At 46.1% G+C, this 19502-nt stretch overlaps 12 non-coding genes across 12 annotated transcripts; all 12 read left to right on the forward strand.

Moving 5' to 3' along the window:
* The first annotated feature begins 1048 nt into the window (after positions 1 to 1048).
* Positions 1049 to 1121, forward strand: Trnak-cuu (transfer RNA lysine (anticodon CUU)). Its single transcript has one exon. It is a non-coding gene; the product is annotated as a tRNA-Lys (tRNA).
* A 1430-nt stretch (positions 1122 to 2551) lies between these two features.
* On the forward strand, positions 2552 to 2624 carry Trnak-cuu (transfer RNA lysine (anticodon CUU)). Its single transcript has one exon. It is a non-coding gene; the product is annotated as a tRNA-Lys (tRNA).
* Positions 2625 to 4073: 1449 nt separating this feature from the next.
* Positions 4074 to 4146, forward strand: Trnak-cuu (transfer RNA lysine (anticodon CUU)). Its single transcript has one exon. It is a non-coding gene; the product is annotated as a tRNA-Lys (tRNA).
* A 1427-nt stretch (positions 4147 to 5573) lies between these two features.
* Trnak-cuu (transfer RNA lysine (anticodon CUU)) lies at positions 5574 to 5646 on the forward strand. The gene has a single exon. It is a non-coding gene; the product is annotated as a tRNA-Lys (tRNA).
* A 1448-nt stretch (positions 5647 to 7094) lies between these two features.
* Positions 7095 to 7167, forward strand: Trnak-cuu (transfer RNA lysine (anticodon CUU)). The gene has a single exon. It is a non-coding gene; the product is annotated as a tRNA-Lys (tRNA).
* Positions 7168 to 8597: 1430 nt separating this feature from the next.
* On the forward strand, positions 8598 to 8670 carry Trnak-cuu (transfer RNA lysine (anticodon CUU)). The gene has a single exon. It is a non-coding gene; the product is annotated as a tRNA-Lys (tRNA).
* Positions 8671 to 10109: 1439 nt separating this feature from the next.
* On the forward strand, positions 10110 to 10182 carry Trnak-cuu (transfer RNA lysine (anticodon CUU)). The gene has a single exon. It is a non-coding gene; the product is annotated as a tRNA-Lys (tRNA).
* Positions 10183 to 13144: 2962 nt separating this feature from the next.
* Positions 13145 to 13217, forward strand: Trnak-cuu (transfer RNA lysine (anticodon CUU)). The gene has a single exon. It is a non-coding gene; the product is annotated as a tRNA-Lys (tRNA).
* A 1576-nt stretch (positions 13218 to 14793) lies between these two features.
* On the forward strand, positions 14794 to 14866 carry Trnak-cuu (transfer RNA lysine (anticodon CUU)). The gene has a single exon. It is a non-coding gene; the product is annotated as a tRNA-Lys (tRNA).
* A 1430-nt stretch (positions 14867 to 16296) lies between these two features.
* On the forward strand, positions 16297 to 16369 carry Trnak-cuu (transfer RNA lysine (anticodon CUU)). Its single transcript has one exon. It is a non-coding gene; the product is annotated as a tRNA-Lys (tRNA).
* Positions 16370 to 17814: 1445 nt separating this feature from the next.
* On the forward strand, positions 17815 to 17887 carry Trnak-cuu (transfer RNA lysine (anticodon CUU)). The gene has a single exon. It is a non-coding gene; the product is annotated as a tRNA-Lys (tRNA).
* A 1448-nt stretch (positions 17888 to 19335) lies between these two features.
* Positions 19336 to 19408, forward strand: Trnak-cuu (transfer RNA lysine (anticodon CUU)). Its single transcript has one exon. It is a non-coding gene; the product is annotated as a tRNA-Lys (tRNA).
* Positions 19409 to 19502: the final 94 nt, after the last annotated feature.

A 19502-nucleotide genomic window follows, 5' to 3' on the forward strand; every position in this document is an offset into this window, starting at 1 on the left:
AGGCGAATGGCACCGATAAAGCATTTGCCAAAGCGGTACAGCATAAAGTGGGACGAGGCAGTCTGAATTACATTTTATAGATGTATTTCTCACATATCTCAGAGCCTCTCGCGGTCGTCGTCGTCGTCGTCGCCGCCGCCGCCGCCGCCGCCGCCGCCGCCGCCGCCGCTTCTGCAGAAGTAGCAAATGGCTATCGTAGCAAATGCGGCGAGGGACGCCCTGCCTTCGATTCCGAATGCACAAAGTGTGTGGTCTTGTTTCTCAGTCTATATTTGGTCGGTCTCGTAAGAGTTTGAATGTAACGAATCGGTGGGAAAGAGCAAGGGGCAGCGGCTGTGTAGAACGAAAACACAAATCCTCAGGGGTGTGAGCGTTTCGAGATGAGTCGTATACATGTTATAGTTGGTCGTCATTGACCGTGTGGCCTAATGGATAAGGCGTCGGACTTCGGATCTGAAGATTACAGGTTCGAATGCTGTCACGCTCTTCTTTTTCCAGTTCTGAAAAAGAAGCTGGTCGTCAGTGACCATGTGGCCTAACGGATAAGGCGTCGGACTTCGGATCTGATGATTACAGGTTCGAATGTCGTCACGCTCGTTTTTTTTCCAGTTCTGAAAAAGAAACATACCGTTTTAATGTAGCAATTGAGCAGTACGAAACCGTCTGAATGTTGCTGTTGACCATTTTTTGCTTGGAAATGCTCTTGAGCTTGAAACACACACAACAAGACCGGTGTTAACTAGCGAAATGGTCAGCAGAGTGCCGACACCGCGAGTTTTGACTGGCACTTGCACATCTAAAACAACGACGGAAAGTAACTCGTTCGGCTTTTGAGTCACATAAAGTATGTGTGTTAATTTTGACGCCACTAGCTCTGCATGCTGTCATGCAATTTCTTTACCTCTCAGAAATGATTATGACATAAAAGTGAAGTACGTGACGAGTGTGACGTTAGGAAAACATTAGGCAGCATGGAGAGATTCTGTATGGGACCACCCAACCAAACGAGTACTGTGTGACGTGCTATCCGGCAGGTATTCAACGAGGTAGCCGGCTAGCTCAGTCGGTAGAGCGTCAGACTCTTAATCCTAGGGTCGTGGGTTCGAGCCACACGCTGGGCGGAACGGAATTTTGTTCCGCTGCAGATGTAAATTACCGTTTTTCAGATTAACGAGATGTAATAGAAATAGCAACTTTAAACTTTGCCTACGTCTCTGTCACTCACAAGGAAACTGTATTTGAATGTGAAGGTGATTTTGTAGACATGTGTGGAAGACATTTTCTGAAATGCAAGTGTTGTTGTTTGGAAAGCACATCGGTTACGTGTCAGATGTGTAGCCAAGCAGTAATGGGTCGCCATAGCTGCAAATATTAGCCGGTAATATGAAGTGTTGTCAGCTGAAGTCTGATGATGCAGACGACCGTAAGGACGAAGTACCCAAAAGTACCACTAGGCCGCGCCTCTTTAGCTCAGTGGTAGAGCACTGCTCTAATAAACCAGGCATCGGAAGTTCCATCCTCCCAGGAGAAAGATGAATTTTGGAAATCAGTTGCGCGTCGTGGCCGTATAGCAAACAGTATCTGTGATGACGAACAATTAGCGACAGGCGTTTTTTTAAGAATTACTCTCAGATGTGATTAAGGCGAATGGCGCAGATAAAGCATTTGCCAAAGCGATACAGCATAAAGTGGGACGAGGCAGTCTGAATTACATTTTATAGATGTATTTCTCACATATCTCAGAGCCTCTCGCGGTCGTCGTCGTCGTCGTCGTCGCCGCCGCTTCTGCAGAAGTAGCAAATGGCCATCGTAGCAAATGCGGCGAGGGACGCCCTGCCTTGGATTCCGAATGCACAAAGTGTGTGGTCTTGTTTCTCAGTTTATATTTGGTCGGTCTCGTAAGAGGTTGAATGTAACGAATGGGTGGGAAAGAGCAAGGGGCAGCGGCTGTGTAGAACGAAAACACAAATCCTCAGGGGTGTGAGCGTTTCGAGATGAGTCGTATACATGACATAGTTGGTCGTCAGTGACCATGTGACCTAATGGATAAGGCGTTGGACTTCGGATCTGATGATTACAGGTTCGAATGTTGTCACGCTCGTTTTTTTCCAGTTCTGAAAAAGAAACATACCGTTTTAATGTAGCAATTGAGCAGTACGAAACCGTCTGAATGTTGCTGTTGACCATTTTTTGCTTGGAAATGCTCTTGAGCTTGAAACACACACAACAAGACCGGTGTTAACTAGCGAAATGGTCAGCAGAGTGCCGACACCGCGAGTTTGGACTGGCACTTGCACATCTAAAACAACGACGGAAAGTAACTCGTTCGGCTTTGGAGTCACATAAAGTATGTGTGTTAATTTTGACGCCACTAGCTCTGCATGCTGTCATGCAATTTCTTTACCTCTCAGAAATGATTATGACATAAAAGTGAAGTACGTGACGAGTGTGACGTTAGGAAAACATTAGGCAGCATGGAGAGATTCTGTATGGGACCACCCAACCAAACGAGTACTGTGTGACGTGCTATCCGGCAGTTATTCAACGAGGTAGCCGGCTAGCTCAGTCGGTAGAGCGTCAGACTCTTAATCCTAGGGTCGTGGGTTCGAGCCACACGCTGGGCGGAACGGAATTTTGTTCCGCTGCAGATGTAAATTACCGTTTTTCAGATTAACGAGATGTAATGGAAATAGCAACTTTAAACTTTGCCTACGTCTCTGTCAGTCACAAGGAAACTGTATTTGAATGTGAAGGTGATTTTGTAGACATGTGTGGAAGACATGTTCTGAAATGCAAGTGTTGTTGTTTGGAAAGCACATCGGTTACGTGTCAGATGTGTAGCCAAGCAGTAATGGGTCGCCATAGCTGCAAATATTAGCCGGTAATATGAAGTGTTGTCAGCTGAAGTCTGATGATGCAGACGACCGTAAGGACGAAGTACCCAAAAGTACCACTAGGCCGCGCCTCTTTAGCTCAGTGGTAGAGCACTGCTCTAATAAACCAGGCATCGGAAGTTCCATCCTCACAGGAGAAAGATGAATTTTGGAAATCAGTTGCGTGTCGTGGCCGTATAGCAAACAGTATCTGTGATGACGAACAATTAGCGACAGGCGTTTTTTTAAGAATTACTCTCAGATGTGATTAAGGCGAATGGCGCAGATAAAGCATTTGCCAAAGCGATACAGCATAAAGTGGGACGATGCAGTCGGAATTACATGTTATAGATGTATTTCTCACATATCTCAGAGCCTCTCGCGGTCGTCGTCGACGTCGTCGTCGTCGTCGTCGTCGTCGCCGCCGCTTCTGCAGAAGTAGCAAATGGCCATCGTAGCAAATGCGGCGAGGGACGCCCTGCCTTGGATTCCGAATGCACAAAGTGTGTGGTCTTGTTTCTCAGTTTATATTTGGTCGGTCTCGTAAGAGGTTGAATGTAACGAATGGGTGGGAAAGAGCAAGGGGCAGCGGCTGTGTAGAACGAAAACACAAATCCTCAGGGGTGTGAGCGTTTCGAGATGAGTCGTATACATGACATAGTTGGTCGTCAGTGACCATGTGACCTAATGGATAAGGCGTTGGACTTCGGATCTGATGATTACAGGTTCGAATGTTGTCACGCTCGTTTTTTTCCAGTTCTGAAAAAGAAACATACCGTTTTAATGTAGCAATTGAGCAGTACGAAACCGTCTGAATGTTGCTGTTGACCATTTTTTGCTTGGAAATGCTCTTGAGCTTGAAACACACACAACAAGACCGGTGTTAACTAGCGAAATGGTCAGCAGAGTGCCGACACCGCGAGTTTTGACTGGCACTTGCACATCTAAAACAACGACGGAAAGTAACTCGTTCGGCTTTGGAGTCACATATTTAAAGTATGTGTGTTAATTTTGACGCCACTAGCTCTGCATGCTGTCATGCAATTTCTTTACCTCTCAGAAATGATTATGACATAAAAGTGAAGTACGTGACGAGTGTGACGTTAGGAAAACATTAGGCAGCATGGAGAGATTCTGTATGGGACCACCCAACCAAACGAGTACTGTGTGACGTGCTATCCGGCAGGTATTCAACGAGGTAGCCGGCTAGCTCAGTCGGTAGAGCGTCAGACTCTTAATCCTAGGGTCGTGGGTTCGAGCCACACGCTGGGCGGAACGGAATTTTGTTCCGCTGCAGATGTAAATTACCGTTTTTCAGATTAACGAGATGTAATGGAAATAGCAACTTTAAACTTTGCCTACGTCTCTGTCACTCACAAGGAAACTGTATTTGAATGTGAAGGTGATTTTGTAGACATGTGTGGAAGACATGTTCTGAAATGCAAGTGTTGTTGTTTGGAAAGCACATCGGTTACGTGTCAGATGTGTAGCCAAGCAGTAATGGGTCGCCATAGCTGCAAATATTAGCCGGTAATATGAAGTGTTGTCAGCTGAAGTCTGATGATGCAGACGACCGTAAGGACGAAGTACCCAAAAGTACCACTAGGCCGCGCCTCTTTAGCTCAGTGGTAGAGCACTGCTCTAATAAACCAGGCATCGGAAGTTCCATCCTCACAGGAGAAAGATGAATTTTGGAAATCAGTTGCGTGTCGTGGCCGTATAGCAAACAGTATCTGTGATGACGAACAATTAGCGACAGGCGTTTTTTTAAGAATTACTCTCAGATGTGATTAAGGCGAATGGCGCAGATAAAGCATTTGCCAAAGCGATACAGCATAAAGTGGGACGATGCAGTCGGAATTACATGTTATAGATGTATTTCTCACATATCTCAGAGCCTCTCGCGGTCGTCGTCGTCGTCGTCGCCGCCGCTTCTGCAGAAGTAGCAAATGGCCATCGTAGCAAATGCGGCGAGGGACGCCCTGCCTTGGATTCCGAATGCACAAAGTGTGTGGTCTTGTTTCTCAGTTTATATTTGGTCGGTCTCGTAAGAGGTTGAATGTAACGAATGGGTGGGAAAGAGCAAGGGGCAGCGGCTGTGTAGAACGAAAACACAAATCCTCAGGGGTGTGAGCGTTTCGAGATGAGTCGTATACATGACATAGTTGGTCGTCAGTGACCATGTGACCTAATGGATAAGGCGTTGGACTTCGGATCTGATGATTACAGGTTCGAATGTTGTCACGCTCGTTTTTTTCCAGTTCTGAAAAAGAAACATACCGTTTTAATGTAGCAATTGAGCAGTACGAAACCGTCTGAATGTTGCTGTTGACCATTTTTTGCTTGGAAATGCTCTTGAGCTTGAAACACACACAACAAGACCGGTGTTAACTAGCGAAATGGTCAGCAGAGTGCCGACACCGCGAGTTTGGACTGGCACTTGCACATCTAAAACAACGACGGAAAGTAACTCGTTCGGCTTTGGAGTCACATAAAGTATGTGTGTTAATTTTGACGCCACTAGCTCTGCATGCTGTCATGCAATTTCTTTACCTCTCAGAAATGATTATGACATAAAAGTGAAGTACGTGACGAGTGTGACGTTAGGAAAACATTAGGCAGCATGGAGAGATTCTGTATGGGACCACCCAACCAAACGAGTACTGTGTGACGTGCTATCCGGCAGTTATTCAACGAGGTAGCCGGCTAGCTCAGTCGGTAGAGCGTCAGACTCTTAATCCTAGGGTCGTGGGTTCGAGCCACACGCTGGGCGGAACGGAATTTTGTTCCGCTGCAGATGTAAATTACCGTTTTTCAGATTAACGAGATGTAATGGAAATAGCAACTTTAAACTTTGCCTACGTCTCTGTCACTCACAAGGAAACTGTATTTGAATGTGAAGGTGATTTTGTAGACATGTGTGGAAGACATGTTCTGAAATGCAAGTGTTGTTGTTTGGAAAGCACATCGGTTACGTGTCAGATGTGTAGCCAAGCAGTAATGGGTCGCCATAGCTGCAAATATTAGCCGGTAATATGAAGTGTTGTCAGCTGAAGTCTGATGATGCAGACGACCGTAAGGACGAAGTACCCAAAAGTACCACTAGGCCGCGCCTCTTTAGCTCAGTGGTAGAGCACTGCTCTAATAAACCAGGCATCGGAAGTTCCATCCTCACAGGAGAAAGATGAATTTTGGAAATCAGTTGCGTGTCGTGGCCGTATAGCAAACAGTATCTGTGATGACGAACAATTAGCGACAGGCGTTTTTTTAAGAATTACTCTCAGATGTGATTAAGGCGAATGGCGCAGATAAAGCATTTGCCAAAGCGATACAGCATAAAGTGGGACGATGCAGTCGGAATTACATGTTATAGATGTATTTCTCACATATCTCAGAGCCTCTCGCGGTCGTCGTCGACGTCGTCGTCGTCGTCGTCGTCGTCGTCGCCGCCGCTTCTGCAGAAGTAGCAAATGGCCATCGTAGCAAATGCGGCGAGGGACGCCCTGCCTTGGATTCCGAATGCACAAAGTGTGTGGTCTTGTTTCTCAGTTTATATTTGGTCGGTCTCGTAAGAGGTTGAATGTAACGAATGGGTGGGAAAGAGCAAGGGGCAGCGGCTGTGTAGAACGAAAACACAAATCCTCAGGGGTGTGAGCGTTTCGAGATGAGTCGTATACATGACATAGTTGGTCGTCAGTGACCATGTGACCTAATGGATAAGGCGTTGGACTTCGGATCTGATGATTACAGGTTCGAATGTTGTCACGCTCGTTTTTTTCCAGTTCTGAAAAAGAAACATACCGTTTTAATGTAGCAATTGAGCAGTACGAAACCGTCTGAATGTTGCTGTTGACCATTTTTTGCTTGGAAATGCTCTTGAGCTTGAAACACACACAACAAGACCGGTGTTAACTAGCGAAATGGTCAGCAGAGTGCCGACACCGCGAGTTTGGACTGGCACTTGCACATCTAAAACAACGACGGAAAGTAACTCGTTCGGCTTTGGAGTCACATAAAGTATGTGTGTTAATTTTGACGCCACTAGCTCTGCATGCTGTCATGCAATTTCTTTACCTCTCAGAAATGATTATGACATAAAAGTGAAGTACGTGACGAGTGTGACGTTAGGAAAACATTAGGCAGCATGGAGAGATTCTGTATGGGACCACCCAACCAAACGAGTACTGTGTGACGTGCTATCCGGCAGGTATTCAACGAGGTAGCCGGCTAGCTCAGTCGGTAGAGCGTCAGACTCTTAATCCTAGGGTCGTGGGTTCGAGCCACACGCTGGGCGGAACGGAATTTTGTTCCGCTGCAGATGTAAATTACCGTTTTTCAGATTAACGAGATGTAATGGAAATAGCAACTTTAAACTTTGCCTACGTCTCTGTCACTCACAAGGAAACTGTATTTGAATGTGAAGGTGATTTTGTAGACATGTGTGGAAGACATGTTCTGAAATGCAAGTGTTGTTGTTTGGAAAGCACATCGGTTACGTGTCAGATGTGTAGCCAAGCAGTAATGGGTCGCCATAGCTGCAAATATTAGCCGGTAATATGAAGTGTTGTCAGCTGAAGTCTGATGATGCAGACGACCGTAAGGACGAAGTACCCAAAAGTACCACTAGGCCGCGCCTCTTTAGCTCAGTGGTAGAGCACTGCTCTAATAAACCAGGCATCGGAAGTTCCATCCTCACAGGAGAAAGATGAATTTTGGAAATCAGTTGCGTGTCGTGGCCGTATAGCAAACAGTATCTGTGATGACGAACAATTAGCGACAGGCGTTTTTTTAAGAATTACTCTCAGATGTGATTAAGGCGAATGGCGCAGATAAAGCATTTGCCAAAGCGATACAGCATAAAGTGGGACAAGGCAGTCTGAATTACATTTTATAGATGTATTTCTCACATATCTCAGAGCCTGTCGTCGTCGTCGTCGTCGTCGTCGTCGCCGCCGCTTCTGCATAAGTAGCAAATGGCCATCGTAGCAAATGCGGCGAGGGACGCCCTGCCTTCGATTCCGAATGCACAAAGTGTGTGGTCTTGTTTCTCAGTTTATATTTGGTCGGTCTCGTAAGAGGTTGAATGTAACGAATGGGTGGGAAAGAGCAAGGGGCAGCGGCTGTGTAGAACGAAAACACAAATCCTCAGGGGTGTGAGCGTTTCGAGATGAGTCGTATACATGACATAGTTGGTCGTCAGTGACCATGTGACCTAATGGATAAGGCGTTGGACTTCGGATCTGATGATTACAGGTTCGAATGTTGTCACGCTCGTTTTTTTCCAGTTCTGAAAAAGAAACATACCGTTTTAATGTAGCAATTGAGCAGTACGAAACCGTCTGAATGTTGCTGTTGACCATTTTTTGCTTGGAAATGCTCTTGAGCTTGAAACACACACAACAAGACCGGTGTTAACTAGCGAAATGGTCAGCAGAGTGCCGACACCGCGAGTTTGGACTGGCACTTGCACATCTAAAACAACGACGGAAAGTAACTCGTTCGGCTTTGGAGTCACATAAAGTATGTGTGTTAATTTTGACGCCACTAGCTCTGCATGCTGTCATGCAATTTCTTTACCTCTCAGAAATGATTATGACATAAAAGTGAAGTACGTGACGAGTGTGACGTTAGGAAAACATTAGGCAGCATGGAGAGATTCTGTATGGGACCACCCAACCAAACGAGTACTGTGTGACGTGCTATCCGGCAGGTATTCAACGAGGTAGCCGGCTAGCTCAGTCGGTAGAGCGTCAGACTCTTAATCCTAGGGTCGTGGGTTCGAGCCACACGCTGGGCGGAACGGAATTTTGTTCCGCTGCAGATGTAAATTACCGTTTTTCAGATTAACGAGATGTAATGGAAATAGCAACTTTAAACTTTGCCTACGTCTCTGTCACTCACAAGGAAACTGTATTTGAATGTGAAGGTGATTTTGTAGACATGTGTGGAAGACATGTTCTGAAATGCAAGTGTTGTTGTTTGGAAAGCACATCGGTTACGTGTCAGATGTGTAGCCAAGCAGTAATGGGTCGCCATAGCTGCAAATATTAGCCGGTAATATGAAGTGTTGTCAGCTGAAGTCTGATGATGCAGACGACCGTAAGGACGAAGTACCCAAAAGTACCACTAGGCCGCGCCTCTTTAGCTCAGTGGTAGAGCACTGCTCTAATAAACCAGGCATCGGAAGTTCCATCCTCACAGGAGAAAGATGAATTTTGGAAATCAGTTGCGTGTCGTGGCCGTATAGCAAACAGTATCTGTGATGACGAACAATTAGCGACAGGCGTTTTTTTAAGAATTACTCTCAGATGTGATTAAGGCGAATGGCGCAGATAAAGCATTTGCCAAAGCGATACAGCATAAAGTGGGACAAGGCAGTCTGAATTACATTTTATAGATGTATTTCTCACATATCTCAGAGCCTGTCGTCGTCGTCGTCGTCGTCGTCGTCGTCGTCGTCGCCGCCGCTTCTGCAGAAGTAGCAAATGGCCATCGTAGCAAATGCGGCGAGGGACGTCCTGCCTTGGATTCCGAATGCACAAAGTGTGTGGTCTTGTTTCTCAGTTTATATTTGGTCGGTCTCGTAAGAGGTTGAATGTAACGAATGGGTGGGAAAGAGCAAGGGGCAGCGGCTGTGTAGAACGAAAACACAAATCCTCAGGGGTGTGAGCGTTTCGAGATGAGTCGTATACATGACATAGTTGGTCGTCAGTGACCATGTGACCTAATGGATAAGGCGTTGGACTTCGGATCTGATGATTACAGGTTCGAATGTTGTCACGCTCGTTTTTTTCCAGTTCTGAAAAAGAAACATACCGTTTTAATGTAGCAATTGAGCAGTACGAAACCGTCTGAATGTTGCTGTTGACCATTTTTTGCTTGGAAATGCTCTTGAGCTTGAAACACACACAACAAGACCGGTGTTAACTAGCGAAATGGTCAGCAGAGTGCCGACACCGCGAGTTTGGACTGGCACTTGCACATCTAAAACAACGACGGAAAGTAACTCGTTCGGCTTTGGAGTCACATAAAGTATGTGTGTTAATTTTGACGCCACTAGCTCTGCATGCTGTCATGCAATTTCTTTACCTCTCAGAAATGATTATGACATAAAAGTGAAGTACGTGACGAGTGTGACGTTAGGAAAACATTAGGCAGCATGGAGAGATTCTGTATGGAACCACCCAACCAAACGAGTACTGTGTGACGTGCTATCTGGCAGGTATTGAACGAGGTAGCCGGCTAGCTCAGTCGGTAGAGCGTCAGACTCTTAATCCTAGGGTCGTGGGTTCGAGCCACACGCTGGGCGGAACGGAATTTTGTTCCGCTGCAGATGTAAATTACCGTTTTTCAGATTAACGAGATGTAATGGAAATAGCAACTTTAAACTTTGCCTACGTCTCTGTCAGTCACAAGGAAACTGTATTTGAATGTGAAGGTGATTTTGTAGACATGTGTGGAAGACATGTTCTGAAATGCAAGTGTTGTTGTTTGGAAAGCACATCGGTTACGTGTCAGATGTGTAGCCAAGCAGTAATGGGTCGCCATAGCTGCAAATATTAGCCGGTAATATGAAGTGTTGTCAGCTGAAGTCTGATTATGCAGACGACCGTAAGGACGAAGTACCCAAAAGTACCACTTGGCCGCGCCTCTTTAGCTCAGTGGTAGAGCACTGCTCTAATAAACCAGGCATCGGAAGTTCCATCCTCACAGGAGAAAGATGAATTTTGGAAATCAGTTGCGCGTCGTGGCCGTATAGCAAACAGTATCTGTGATGACGAACAATTAGCGACAGGCGTTTTTTTAAGAATTACTCTCAGATGTGATTAAGGCGAATGGCGCAGATGAAGCATTTGCCATAGCGATACAGCATAAAGTGGGACAAGGCAGTCTGAATTACATTTTATAGATGTATTTCTCACATATCTCAGAGCCTCTCGCGGTCGTCGTCGTCGTCGTCGTCGTCGTCGTCGTCGTCGCCGCCGCTTCTGCAGAAGTAGCAAATGGCTATCGTAGCAAATGCGGCGAGGGACGCCCTGCCTTGGATTCCGAATGCACAAAGTGTGTGGTCTTGTTTCTCAGTTTATATTTGGTCGGTCTCGTAAGAGGTTGAATGTAACGAATGGGTGGGAAAGAGCAAGGGGCAGCGGCTGTGTAGAACGAAAACACAAATCCTCAGGGGTGTGAGCGTTTCGAGATGAGTCGTATACTTGACGTAGCTGGCCGTCAGTGACCATGTGGCCTAATGGATAAGGCGTCGGACTTCGGATCTGATGATTACAGGTTCGAATGTTGTCACGGCCCTTTTTTTTCCAGTTCTGAAAAAGAAACATACTGTTTTAATGTAGCAATTGAGCAGTACGAAACCGTCTGAATGTTGCTGTTGACCATTTTTTGCTTGGAAATGCTCTTGAGCTTGAAACACACACAACAAGACCGGTGTTAACTAGCGAAATGGTCGGCAGAGTGCCGACACCGCGAGTTTTGACTGGCACTTGCACATCTAAAACAACGTCGGAAAGTAACTCGTTCGGCTTTTGAGTCACATAAAGTATGTGTGTTAATTTTGACGCCACTAGCTCTGCATGCTGTCATGCAATTTCTTTACCTCTCAGAAATGATTATGACATAAAAGTGAAGTACGTGACGAGTGTGACGTTATAAAAACATTAGGCAGCATGGAGGGATTCTGTATGGGACCACCCAACCCAAACGAGTACTGTGTGACCTGCTATCCGGCAGGTATTCAACGAGGTAGCCGGCTAGCTCAGACGGTAGACCGTCAGACTCTTAATCCTAGGGTCGTAGGTTCGAGCCACACGCTGGGCGGAACGGTATTTTGTTCCGCTGCAGATGTAAATTACCGTTTTTCTGATTAACGAGATGTAATGGAAATAGCAACTTTAAACTTTGCCTACGTATCTGTCACTCACAAGGAAACTGTATTTGAATGTGAAGGTGACTTTGTAGACATGAGTGGATGACATGTTCTGAAATGCAAGTGTTGTTGTTTGGAGAGCACATCGGTTACGTGTCAGATGTGTAGCCAAGCAGTAAAGGGTCGCCATAGCTGCAAACATTAGCCGGTAATATGAAGTGTTGTCAGCTGAAGTCTGATGATGCAGACGACCGTAAGGACGAAGTATCCAAGACTACCGCTAGGCCGCACCTATTTAGCTCAGTGGTAGAGCACTGCTCTAATAAACCAGGCATCGGAAGTTCCATCCTCACAGGAGAAAGATGAATTTTGGAAATCAGTTGCGCGTCGTGGCCGTATAGCAAACAGTATCTGTGATGACGAACAATTAGCGACAGGCGTTTTTTTAAGAATTACTCTCAGATGTGATTAAGGCGAATGGCGCAGATAAAGCATTTGCCAAAGCGATACAGCATAAAGTGGGACGAGGCAGTCTGAATTACATTTTATAGATGTATTTCTCACATATCTCAGAGCCTCTCGCGGTCGTCGTCGACGTCGTCGTCGTCGTCGTCGTCGCCGCCGCTTCTGCAGAAGTAGCAAATGGCCATCGTAGCAAATGCGGCGAGGGACGCCCTGCCTTGGATTCCGAATGCACAAAGTGTGTGGTCTTGTTTCTCAGTTTATATTTGGTCGGTCTCGTAAGAGGTTGAATGTAACGAATGGGTGGGAAAGAGCAAGGGGCAGCGGCTGTGTAGAACGAAAACACAAATCCTCAGGGGTGTGAGCGTTTCGAGATGAGTCGTATACATGACATAGTTGGTCGTCAGTGACCATGTGACCTAATGGATAAGGCGTTGGACTTCGGATCTGATGATTACAGGTTCGAATGTTGTCACGCTCGTTTTTTTCCAGTTCTGAAAAAGAAACATACCGTTTTAATGTAGCAATTGAGCAGTACGAAACCGTCTGAATGTTGCTGTTGACCATTTTTTGCTTGGAAATGCTCTTGAGCTTGAAACACACACAACAAGACCGGTGTTAACTAGCGAAATGGTCAGCAGAGTGCCGACACCGCGAGTTTTGACTGGCACTTGCACATCTAAAACAACGACGGAAAGTAACTCGTTCGGCTTTGGAGTCACATAAAGTATGTGTGTTAATTTTGACGCCACTAGCTCTGCATGCTGTCATGCAATTTCTTTACCTCTCAGAAATGATTATGACATAAAAGTGAAGTACGTGACGAGTGTGACGTTAGGAAAACATTAGGCAGCATGGAGAGATTCTGTATGGGACCACCCAACCAAACGAGTACTGTGTGACGTGCTATCCGGCAGGTATTCAACGAGGTAGCCGGCTAGCTCAGTCGGTAGAGCGTCAGACTCTTAATCCTAGGGTCGTGGGTTCGAGCCACACGCTGGGCGGAACGGAATTTTGTTCCGCTGCAGATGTAAATTACCGTTTTTCAGATTAACGAGATGTAATGGAAATAGCAACTTTAAACTTTGCCTACGTCTCTGTCAGTCACAAGGAAACTGTATTTGAATGTGAAGGTGATTTTGTAGACATGTGTGGAAGACATGTTCTGAAATGCAAGTGTTGTTGTTTGGAAAGCACATCGGTTACGTGTCAGATGTGTAGCCAAGCAGTAATGGGTCGCCATAGCTGCAAATATTAGCCGGTGATATGAAGTGTTGTCAGCTGAAGTCTGATGATGCAGACGACCGTGAGGACGAAGTATCCAAGAGTACCGCTAGACCGCGCCTCCTTAGCTCAGTGGTAGAGCACTGCTCTAATAAACCAGGCATCGGAAGTTCCATCCTCACAGGAGAAAGATGAATTTTGGAAATCAGTTGCGCGTCGTGGCCGTATAGCAAACAGTATCTGTGATGACGAACAATTAGCGACAGGCGTTTTTTTAAGAATTACTCTCAGATGTGATTAAGGCGAATGGCACCGATAAAGCATTTGCCAAAGCGGTACAGCATAAAGTGGGACGAGGCAGTCTGAATTACATTTTATAGATGTATTTCTCACATATCTCAGAGCCTCTCGCGGTCGTCGTCGTCGTCGTCGTCGTCGTCGTCGTCGCCGCCGCCGCCGCCGCCGCCGCCGCCGCCGCTTCTGCAGAAGTAGCAAATGGCTATCGTAGCAAATGCGGCGAGGGACGCCCTGCCTTGATTCCGAATGCACAAAGTGTGTGGTCTTGTTTCTCAGTCTATATTTGGTCGGTCTCGTAAGAGTTTGAATGTAACGAATCGGTGGGAAAGAGCAAGGGGCAGCGGCTGTGTAGAACGAAAACACAAATCCTCAGGGGTGTGAGCGTTTCGAGATGAGTCGTATACATGTTATAGTTGGTCGTCATTGACCGTGTGGCCTAATGGATAAGGCGTCGGACTTCGGATCTGAAGATTACAGGTTCGAATGCTATCACGCTCTTCTTTTTCCAGTTCTGAAAAAGAAGCTGGTCGTCAGTGACCATGTGGCCTAACGGATAAGGCGTCGGACTTCGGATCTGATGATTACAGGTTCGAATGTCGTCACGCTCGTTTTTTTCCAGTTCTGAAAAAGAAACATACCGTTTATAATGTAGCAATTGAGCAGTACGAAACCGTCTGAATGTTGCTGTTGACCATTTTTTGCTTGGAAATGCTCTTGAGCTTGAAACACACACAACAAGACCGGTGTTAACTAGCGAAATGGTCAGCAGAGTGCCGACACCGCGAGTTTTGACTGGCACTTGCACATCTAAAACAACGACGGAAAGTAACTCGTTCGGCTTTTGAGTCACATAAAGTATGTGTGTTAATTTTGACGCCACTAGCTCTGCATGCTGTCATGCAATTTCTTTACCTCTCAGAAATGATTATGACATAAAAGTGAAGTACGTGACGAGTGTGACGTTAGGAAAACATTAGGCAGCATGGAGAGATTCTGTATGGGACCACCCAACCAAACGAGTACTGTGTGACGTGCTATCCGGCAGGTATTGAACGAGGTAGCCGGCTAGCTCAGTCGGTAGAGCGTCAGACTCTTAATCCTAGGGTCGTGGGTTCGAGCCACACGCTGGGCGGAACGGAATTTTGTTCCGCTGCAGATGTAAATTACCGTTTTTCAGATTAACGAGATGTAATAGAAATAGCAACTTTAAACTTTGCCTACGTCTCTGTCACTCACAAGGAAACTGTATTTGAATGTGAAGGTGATTTTGTAGACATGTGTGGAAGACATTTTCTGAAATGCAAGTGTTGTTGTTTGGAAAGCACATCGGTTACGTGTCAGATGTGTAGCCAAGCAGTAATGGGTCGCCATAGCTGCAAATATTAGCCGGTAATATGAAGTGTTGTCAGCTGAAGTCTGATGATGCAGACGACCGTAAGGACGAAGTACCCAAAAGTACCACTAGGCCGCGCCTCTTTAGCTCAGTGGTAGAGCACTGCTCTAATAAACCAGGCATCGGAAGTTCCATCCTCACAGGAGAAAGATGAATTTTGGAAATCAGTTGCGCGTCGTGGCCGTATAGCAAACAGTATCTGTGATGACGAACAATTAGCGACAGGCGTTTTTTTAAGAATTACTCTCAGATGTGATTAAGGCGAATGGCGCAGATAAAGCATTTGCCAAAGCGATACAGCATAAAGTGGGACGAGGCAGTCTGAATTACATTTTATAGATGTATTTCTCACATATCTCAGAGCCTCTCGCGGTCGTCGTCGTCGTCGTCGTCGCCGCCGCTTCTGCAGAAGTAGCAAATGGCCATCGTAGCAAAAGCGGCGAGGGACGCCCTGCCTTGGATTCCGAATGCACAAAGTGTGTGGTCTTGTTTCTCAGTTTATATTTGGTCGGTCTCGTAAGAGGTTGAATGTAACGAATGGGTGGGAAAGAGCAAGGGGCAGCGGCTGTGTAGAACGAAAACACAAATCCTCAGGGGTGTGAGCGTTTCGAGATGAGTCGTATACATGACATAGTTGGTCGTCAGTGACCATGTGACCTAATGGATAAGGCGTTGGACTTCGGATCTGATGATTACAGGTTCGAATGTTGTCACGCTCGTTTTTTTCCAGTTCTGAAAAAGAAACATACCGTTTTAATGTAGCAATTGAGCAGTACGAAACCGTCTGAATGTTGCTGTTGACCATTTTTTGCTTGGAAATGCTCTTGAGCTTGAAACACACACAACAAGACCGGTGTTAACTAGCGAAATGGTCAGCAGAGTGCCGACACCGCGAGTTTGGACTGGCACTTGCACATCTAAAACAACGACGGAAAGTAACTCGTTCGGCTTTGGAGTCACATAAAGTATGTGTGTTAATTTTGACGCCACTAGCTCTGCATGCTGTCATGCAATTTCTTTACCTCTCAGAAATGATTATGACATAAAAGTGAAGTACGTGACGAGTGTGACGTTAGGAAAACATTAGGCAGCATGGAGAGATTCTGTATGGGACCACCCAACCAAACGAGTACTGTGTGACGTGCTATCCGGCAGGTATTCAACGAGGTAGCCGGCTAGCTCAGTCGGTAGAGCGTCAGACTCTTAATCCTAGGGTCGTGGGTTCGAGCCACACGCTGGGCGGAACGGAATTTTGTTCCGCTGCAGATGTAAATTACCGTTTTTCAGATTAACGAGATGTAATGGAAATAGCAACTTTAAACTTTGCCTACGTCTCTGTCAGTCACAAGGAAACTGTATTTGAATGTGAAGGTGATTTTGTAGACATGTGTGGAAGACATGTTCTGAAATGCAAGTGTTGTTGTTTGGAAAGCACATCGGTTACGTGTCAGATGTGTAGCCAAGCAGTAATGGGTCGCCATAGCTGCAAATATTAGCCGGTAATATGAAGTGTTGTCAGCTGAAGTCTGATGATGCAGACGACCGTAAGGACGAAGTACCCAAAAGTACCACTAGGCCGCGCCTCTTTAGCTCAGTGGTAGAGCACTGCTCTAATAAACCAGGCATCGGAAGTTCCATCCTCACAGGAGAAAGATGAATTTTGGAAATCAGTTGCGTGTCGTGGCCGTATAGCAAACAGTATCTGTGATGACGAACAATTAGCGACAGGCGTTTTTTTAAGAATTACTCTCAGATGTGATTAAGGCGAATGGCGCAGATAAAGCATTTGCCAAAGCGATACAGCATAAAGTGGGACGATGCAGTCGGAATTACATGTTATAGATGTATTTCTCACATATCTCAGAGCCTCTCGCGGTCGTCGTCGACGTCGTCGTCGTCGTCGTCGTCGTCGCCGCCGCTTCTGCAGAAGTAGCAAATGGCCATCGTAGCAAATGCGGCGAGGGACGCCCTGCCTTGGATTCCGAATGCACAAAGTGTGTGGTCTTGTTTCTCAGTTTATATTTGGTCGGTCTCGTAAGAGGTTGAATGTAACGAATGGGCGGGAAAGAGCAAGGGGCAGCGGCTGTGTAGAACGAAAACACAAATCCTCAGGGGTGTGAGCGTTTCGAGATGAGTCGTATACATGACATAGTTGGTCGTCAGTGACCATGTGACCTAATGGATAAGGCGTTGGACTTCGGATCTGATGATTACAGGTTCGAATGTTGTCACGCTCGTTTTTTTCCAGTTCTGAAAAAGAAACATACCGTTTTAATGTAGCAATTGAGCAGTACGAAACCGTCTGAATGTTGCTGTTGACCATTTTTTGCTTGGAAATGCTCTTGAGCTTGAAACACACACAACAAGACCGGTGTTAACTAGCGAAATGGTCAGCAGAGTGCCGACACCGCGAGTTTTGACTGGCACTTGCACATCTAAAACAACGACGGAAAGTAACTCGTTCGGCTTTGGAGTCACATAAAGTATGTGTGTTAATTTTGACGCCACTAGCTCTGCATGCTGTCATGCAATTTCTTTACCTCTCAGAAATGATTATGACATAAAAGTGAAGTACGTGACGAGTGTGACGTTAGGAAAACATTAGGCAGCATGGAGAGATTCTGTATGGGACCACCCAACCAAACGAGTACTGTGTGACGTGCTATCCGGCAGGTATTCAACGAGGTAGCCGGCTAGCTCAGTCGGTAGAGCGTCAGACTCTTAATCCTAGGGTCGTGGGTTCGAGCCACACGCTGGGCGGAACGGAATTTTGTTCCGCTGCAGATGTAAATTACCGTTTTTCAGATTAACGAGATGTAATGGAAATAGCAACTTTAAACTTTGCCTACGTCTCTGTCAGTCACAAGGAAACTGTATTTGAATGTGAAGGTGATTTTGTAGACATGTGTGGAAGACATGTTCTGAAATGCAAGTGTTGTTGTTTGGAAAGCACATCGGTTACGTGTCAGATGTGTAGCCAAGCAGTAATGGGTCGCCATAGCTGCAAATATTAGCCGGTAATATGAAGTGTTGTCAGCTGAAGTCTGATGATGTAGACGACCGTAAGGACGAAGTACCCAAAAGTACCACTAGGCCGCGCCTCTTTAGCTCAGTGGTAGAGCACTGCTCTAATAAACCAGGCATCGGAAGTTCCATCCTCACAGGAGAAAGATGAATTTTGGAAATCAGTTGCGTGTCGTGGCCGTATAGCAAACAGTATCTGTGATGACGAACAATTAGCGACAGGCGTTTTTTTAAGAATTACTCTCAGATGTGATTAAGGCGAATGGCGCAGATAAAGCATTTGCCAAAGCGATACAGCATAAAGTGGGACGATGCAGTCGGAATTACATGTTATAGATGTATTTCTCACATATCTCAGAGCCTCTCGCGGTCGTCGTCGACGTCGTCGTCGTCGTCGTCGTCGTCGTCGCCGCCGCTTCTGCAGAAGTAGCAAATGGCCATCGTAGCAAATGCGGCGAGGGACGCCCTGCCTTGGATTCCGAATGCACAAAGTGTGTGGTCTTGTTTCTCAGTTTATATTTGGTCGGTCTCGTAAGAGGTTGAATGTAACGAATGGGTGGGAAAGAGCAAGGGGCAGCGGCTGTGTAGAACGAAAACACAAATCCTCAGGGGTGTGAGCGTTTCGAGATGAGTCGTATACATGACATAGTTGGTCGTCAGTGACCATGTGACCTAATGGATAAGGCGTTGGACTTCGGATCTGATGATTACAGGTTCGAATGTTGTCACGCTCGTTTTTTTCCAGTTCTGAAAAAGAAACATACCGTTTTAATGTAGCAATTGAGCAGTACGAAACCGTCTGAATGTTGCTGTTGACCATTTTTTGCTTGGAAATGCTCTTGAGCTTGAAACACACACAACAAGACCGGTGTTAACTAGCGAAATGGTCAGCAGAGTGCCGACACCGCGAGTTTGGACTGGCACTTGCACATCTAAAACAACGACGGAAAGTAACTCGTTCGGCTTTGGAGTCACATAAAGTATGTGTGTTAATTTTGACGCCACTAGCTCTGCATGCTGTCATGCAATTTCTTTACCTCTCAGAAATGATTATGACATAAAAGTGAAGTACGTGACGAGTGTGACGTTAGGAAAACATTAGGCAGCATGGAGAGATTCTGTATGGGACCACCCAACCAAACGAGTACTGTGTGACGTGCTATCCGGCAGGTATTCAACGAGGTAGCCGGCTAGCTCAGTCGGTAGAGCGTCAGACTCTTAATCCTAGGGTCGTGGGTTCGAGCCACACGCTGGGCGGAACGGAATTTTGTTCCGCTGCAGATGTAAATTACCGTTTTTCAGATTAACGAGATGTAATGGAAATAGCAACTTTAAACTTTGCCTACGTCTC

Source organism: Schistocerca gregaria, chromosome 6 (assembly GCF_023897955.1).
Source record: "Schistocerca gregaria isolate iqSchGreg1 chromosome 6, iqSchGreg1.2, whole genome shotgun sequence".
NCBI classification, from domain to species: domain Eukaryota; kingdom Metazoa; phylum Arthropoda; class Insecta; order Orthoptera; family Acrididae; genus Schistocerca; species Schistocerca gregaria.